Raw genomic sequence first — 6,906 nt, 5'->3', positions numbered from 1 at the left:
TTTCCACAAAGATCCACAAGGTGGTGCCAAAATATCTTTTTTCAACCAATAGTTCCTGAGGACCCAGGTCAGTCCTAATTTGTTTACTTGGCATTTCTGAATTTGGTCAATTAACATAACAGATATTATATAATTAAGTAAAAATTACTTACATTAAAAAGTGTATGCATGCAATTTCAGAAGCTATAGTTCTGGATATAAACAATAAATAATAATTATAATAAGTACCTTATATTTGTGTAGAGTTTTATATTATTAAAATATTTTTCATATAGATATGAAAAGATAGAAAAAATATTAACTCACCTCAGGTTTCTTTCACTGTAAACTTTGTCCATGAAGAGTTTACTTTTAGTAAAGAATTTGTAAAAGAGCAGAAGAAACAAATTATTGCCCAGGAGAAACTATATAATTTAGGTGTAACTCAAAAAGCAGATGACTCTCTTACCTCAATTAGGGACAATGTTGTATAAACCAGGGTTGTAATGGGCTGATATAATGTGGGATAATAAGTTACTTAATGTTCTTAAAAGCATTTTAGTTCCAGAAATTTGATAGTTATTTTAAAAATTTCTTTTGTAGATTCTTATTAAATCCCAAATGGACTGAATAGAACATTCAAATGGGTATTGAGTTTCTGAAACTTATTCACACAGATAATGATATCTTTTTATATTACCGGCTATATTTTGATCAGTTATCAATAATATGCACCATTGGCCACAGATATCTGTGTAATAATCCCCAGCTACCCAGGCAAACCAACCCAAACCTAGAGGAGAAATTTCTTCAACTCAAGGTCCTAGCAATTGGTGTACATTGCCTTTGATGGCCCAGGCATTACAGTGAGATGTGAGACTCTTGATGTGCAGGAATTTAGCCCGTGCCAATTTTCCTGAGCCATTTGTCCCTAAAGTAAATCCGTTTTTTTCAAGCATAAATTGTTGGCCATAGACCAGCCTCCTTTTTCTCTTGCTGTGCCACAAGCCCAGATGGTGTAAAGGCCAAGAATCCTCCTGGGGCTTCAGGGTTAAGGAAAGATGCCCAGTTGCCTCACGAAGATAAACTCTATTCCCTCACCGACTCATAGCCCGGCCTTCGGGTGGGCCTCAACACCGGCCCTCTAGTTTCTAATCTGAGAAATGGAAGAATCAAACAAAAGTATTGTCTAAGTTTTCTTTCAGTTCTGAGATTCCATTCTTTGCCCCCAATATAAGAAAAGCTTAAATACCATCTGGTGGGGAAATCAATTCACCCAAATACAGTACAACACTTTCTAATACCTGAACGTAAATTCAACTGAATGAAAAATATAAAATATTTTCCCTATTAAAACAAAAGTTTGGTCAAGGCTCATATAGGTCCAACCTTTCCTTTCTGGTGGACTCTGCATGAAAAGGTTAAGACTGCCCTATCCACTGACTAAAAGGAATAATTTTAAAAAGAAAAATCCCGAACATTCAAACTTCTTTAAAGAAACATTTTAGTGATCCTAAGATCGGTACAGCGAGCTGTCACCGTGGTCCAGGCCATTGCATGTTGCATTTGGGATACAGTTATTCAAGCTGGGGACCAAACGACAAACAATGAAGCAAGACAGGCAGTAAACAATACAAACACAAGTGAGAGAGGGAAGTGGAAGAATCAGCTCAATCAGAATTTGGCTAGCGGAGGTTCCCTGTAGTCACACTGCTCCAGACTGAAGCAATGCCACAGTGCCTACCTTTTATGACCAATGATGATTTTCACTCCCTCTTGTCTTTGAATGTTTTCAGTCCTTCCCTTAGTTGATAGATAGGGCCAAATCCATTTTGGCGCTCTTCTCATTTCCTGATGAATGACGAGAGAGAAGGTCCAAGTCATTCTCTTGGAGCCAAGAAGAGTGGTAAATACAGAACTTTGGAGCTTTGGGGAAGATGTTAGAAATTCTTTTAAAAAAAAATCTACTATATTAAGATTTTTTACTGAAAAAAATATATAAGGGGACTTTTTTTTTTTTTAAAGATTTTATTTATTTATTTGACACAGAGAGAGAGATCACAAGTAGGCAGAGAGGCAGGAAGAGAAAGATGAGGAAGCAGGCCCCCTGCTGAGCAGAGAGCCCAATGCGGGGCTTGATCTCAGAACCATGCGATCATGACCTGAGCTGAAGGCAGAGGCTTTAACCCACTGAGCCACCCAGGCGCCCCAAAGGGGACTTCTAATGACAGATACTTTCCAAGTTGGGTAAAAAAGGTCTTTGACTTCTTTCACAGTTGATAATGTTCTTTTCTACTCGGGTCAGCGGTGAGAAAGGGGGCCAAAATTGGGAGGGGAGTGTGAAACATCGCCTTCTACCTTGGTCTTGATCCAGGTGTATAACTTCCATTCAAGTTCGAGCTGATATGTTACTAGCATTTTAGTATTAAATGCTAGTATTTTTATAGTATTATTTCTATAGTATAGAAATTATTTAGTATTTCTATGCTAGTGTTTAGTATTTCTATAACCTCATGCAGATAAAACCTTGTGGTATATACAAATCATCCCAGACTTAGATTCCTTTTAAATGTCTCTAGACCCCCAAATACCTTCACTATTGAAATGAAGATCTTGGCACTGGTACCAAAACAAATAAAGCCAACATAGACTCTACTATGGTAGAGTAAAATTTTTGAAAAAGTCGAAAAACAGATTTCTTGTCTAGCAGTGCTTTGGAAGAGAGCAACCTAATGTATCACGGTTCTCAAGTGATTGATGAGTACTAAAAAATTACTTTGAATAATCACTCATTTCATAAATATCTATTGAGTGCTCACTCTAGGCCATTACAGTAATAATAGAAAAATAGCGTGCTTCTTTCTTCTATAAAGACCGTGCTACAGCCAGCACTGTGTACTGCAAGTAATAGAAACATTAGAGATATTAAGGTAGATATTGTCAAGTGGGTGTATAAAGGAAGTAGGGCCCCTATAAGCAATAATAAAGACAGTGAAACTCTAAGCAAAAAAACAAGACTTTGCTACAGAATAACTGTCAGAGGGCATGGACCCCAAGTTGACTTTTCTAGCCATCACTGTTCTCCATGCACTCTAATTCGGACTGTGTATGTCCAGCTGCACACTAATTCAAGACCATCCATTAGGATTAAGGCTGCAGTCTTTACCCACGGCATCCTGTTTCTCTGGGGGCAAAACAAATTGCCTTATGTAAATGGAGAGGACACAAGATTTTCTTTGGAGTCATCTATCCAATCAACTTAGTGCTGATGGCCACGTCTGGGAATGAAAGGCAGCAAACCCTGTGTTCGGGTTATTCTGTTTGATTTTGGGGGATGGAGGGACAGGGATGAACAGGCAGGACTCCAACCTGTCCCTGACTTCAGTCAGAACAGTTCTGAAGCAAGGGGGCTTTAGTCCCTATCTACTCCAGGAGTTATCTGTTTGTTGCTTATAGGTATATTATTCTGCAAGTAGGTTCTCTACTCCAGAAAAAAAGGAGGTGACCTTCTGAAAAAAATGCCACTTCCTTGTCCCCTGAGTCTCTTCTCATAAAAGTGACAAGGTGGCTGACATCCACAGACTATTTAAAGTATAGTTGTGGCTGCATCCTGGGAAATTCCATTTGTCCTTCTGCACGGTGCCCCCTGTTTCTTCTGTTACCAAAGCCTCACAAAATTTCTTCAGTTCTTCAAAAACTGCTTTGTGGTGCAGAGACAATGAAAACATGAACATTCACATGGGTGTGTAATTTAATGATGCAGTAGTTGGTATAAGTGAGGCTCTGGGGTCAGCTACATCTGAGTTGAGATATCATTCGGGGATTCTCTAGCACTGGTAAGACAACCTCTGCCCCAATGTCCTCATCCTCAAATGTGTAAAAAACATGTAAACGTGTAAAAATGTGTAAAAAAGTGTAAATGTGTAAAACTGTATAAACGTGTAAAAACATGTCAAAGTGTAAAATCTCTGCAAGTACTGTCCCTCAGTGGTGTCTCCTTGGCAGGGGTAGGTGCCGTAAGGTGTATGAAGCACGTAGCACAGGGCCCTGCACCTGGTAAAGTGTTCATGAAAGAGAAGCTATTATTGTTACAATAAGCAGATTTGTAAACACCAAAATACCTTTCTGAGAAAGCTAGCTGATTTTAAATTATTGGGACATGAACATTTATATTGCCATCTCTGGTCATCGTGATACTCTCTATCTCTGTGGCAGTTTGTTGAGAAGCCTGTCTGTTCATTGTCTAGGAGTCGAGCGGCTTCTTGGCAGTAGGTTTTGCACTTAAAATGGGTTGTAACCGCAAGGTAAAAACCAGGAAAAAAGAGAATGGACCCACTTGAGTAACTACCTTTTCTGGGACAGAGTGCTCAGAATATTGACCACTGTAAACCTAGCTCTTGTGTTACAGTTTGGATGGATCTCGATCGCTAATTAAATTTACTCCCTCATTTCATAAATGGGAAGCTGAGGTCCCCATATGAGAGCAAGAACCAGGACTAAACTCAGATCACTTTTCCACTGAAGATTATATTGACATTTTATTATGAAATTTTTCAAAAATCACAGATGTAGAAACGCTACTGTGATGAACTTCTCTCTACTCTTCATTCAGCTTCAATAATTATCAATCCATTGCCTCTCCTGAAAAGCCAGTTTTGGGTCTGAGTGTGTTGTCACTTATGCTGCCTGACAGGACTGTTCAGAACCAATAACACACAGAGCACACCCCAGGCAGAGAAAGTGGAAACAGAAGGAGGACATGGTATGAGAATCAGCAGGCTGTCCCTAAATGCCTAAAATGTAGAAAATCTGCTCAAGTGATTTTTATAACAGTCTGGAGAACACAGGCTTGTTCTGAGAGGACACTGTTCCTTTAAATTACTTACTGATCCCACCCAGATCTTGCCCCCTGGCCAAATGCCTGACCACTCTTGCTTTAACTTAGGCTAATAAACACGAATAAAAGATTGCAAAACTGCCAAGACCAAAGACAATTTTTATTCCCACAGAACAGAACAATATCAAATAGCCAACTCCATCCCCAGCCATGGTCCTTGCTGTTGGCATTTACTTAATCAGTCTTTAATTCCTGTTTCACAAACGTTCTAAGGTAAGACATAATTGTTTTATTTTAATCACTTGAAATCAGATGGGACCATCTAGGCACTGTGGAAGACTAAGGGGTTTGCCTATTTATTATGTGAAGAAAGCTTATCCAAATTTTCTATCCTCTGCCATGACTTTAAATTAATTAATAGAAAAATAAAAATAATTGTTAAAATGTCAACACTTAAAATCTATTTCAAAGTTTAAAATTGATTTTTAATTTGCAGTCTACTACCTAGCATTGCAATGATGTTAATACCTTTTGGGACCTCTTTTTCTTAACTTGGAACATATTTTTATAACTCAGTATTAATTACAGAATATTTTATAATTTGGCTGGTTTGACCATTTGAATAAAGTCTTCTTTTGGTATTTTTATCTTTCTGTGCAAAAAAGGAGCTACAAACACTCTGGATACAATTGGCAAACTGTGCTGAAAGTATTCATTTTTGAAATATCACAAAATATACAGTCTCTTGGATTTATTGATTCTGATATTTACCCAAAATAAATCTTAGGCAAAAAAGGCAAATGTATGGCATTTGGTTAAAGATAATCATTGTTTCTGCATTTATAAAATACAAATTATAGTGAACATACAGGTTTATGTTTCTTGTATTTAGTTAATGGCATTTCCCTCCGAAACCTATTTTACTTGTATTTGGTATCTAAATGAGAGAAAAGTAAAAATTATTTTTAAAAAATGAGGCAGAATAAAACATGGCAAAAATGGTTAGAAATGGGTGTACTCTTACGATGCCAAACTAATAAAAAAAGAGATTTTAGGAAGGTAGTGGCACTAAAAAACCAAACGTAGAAGTGTGTGCTCTGGTTAATGTCAGTAAAGAGAAGGGACTAGCAAGACTGCTTTGGGGGTGCTGGGTAAAAAATACCAGCACAAACAGTAATGAAATATGAGACATACTGATGAGTGGTAAGGAGTAAGTGTGATAGTGAACGGTGGATATACAAAGCTTCAGGTAAGCATTCATGATTATATCCCCGCCCCCCCCCCCCCCCAAGAACCTGTAGGAGCCAGTGCTTAGTTTTAGGAAAGACAAGTGTTTATTTATTTATTTTTTAAATTTTTTATAAAGGTTTTTTTTGTTTTGTTTTTTGTTTTTAAAGATTTTATTTATCTATTTGACAGACAGAGATCACAAGTAGGCAGAGATGCAGGCAGAGAGAGAGGGGGAAGCAGACTCCCTGCTGAGCAGAGAGCCCTATGCAGGGCCCCATCCCAGGACCCTGGGATCATGACCTGAGCAGAAGGCAGAGGCTTTAACCCACTGAGCCACCCAGGCGCCCCAACAAGTGTTCATTTAAAGACAGCATTTCTAAAGCCAAAAATGTGGCCTACAAATGAGGGGAATGTGGTTTTCTGCTCAGCATCCTTCAGGGGAATCACCTTCTTTAGATTTTTGAAGAGTTGATCATGGAGCTTGTAAAATCTCTCTTATTTTTAATGAAATTAAATTCTCAGTCTCTTATTTCCAGAACTGCTGAGACACTTTTTGTAGTATGGGCTCAACAGAAGAGACAGGTTATATGTAATACCAGGGACACGGTGGTATTCCGCCTGCCTCCCCTCACCCCCTAACCCCGAAAATGCTATATAGCAGCTGTGTTTTGCTACATGGCCTTATTCTTATGCTAGTCTTCAGAGTTAAATGTGTACGTCCTTCTGTATTCTTCTCTTCGGTTAACAAGGAATTACTTTGGGGAGGGATGTCCTTGATGCGTTTTACTTCCTCAGCGAACGCCTTGTTCTTTTGTAACACCCAGATGTCATCATGTCTCAGCACACCTGGTCTGAAGAAC

The sequence above is a fragment of the Martes martes genome (assembly GCF_963455335.1).
Source record: "Martes martes genome assembly, chromosome: 11".
In the NCBI taxonomy this organism is placed as follows: domain Eukaryota; kingdom Metazoa; phylum Chordata; class Mammalia; order Carnivora; family Mustelidae; genus Martes; species Martes martes.
Note: the sequence above shows the minus strand (reverse complement) of the source record.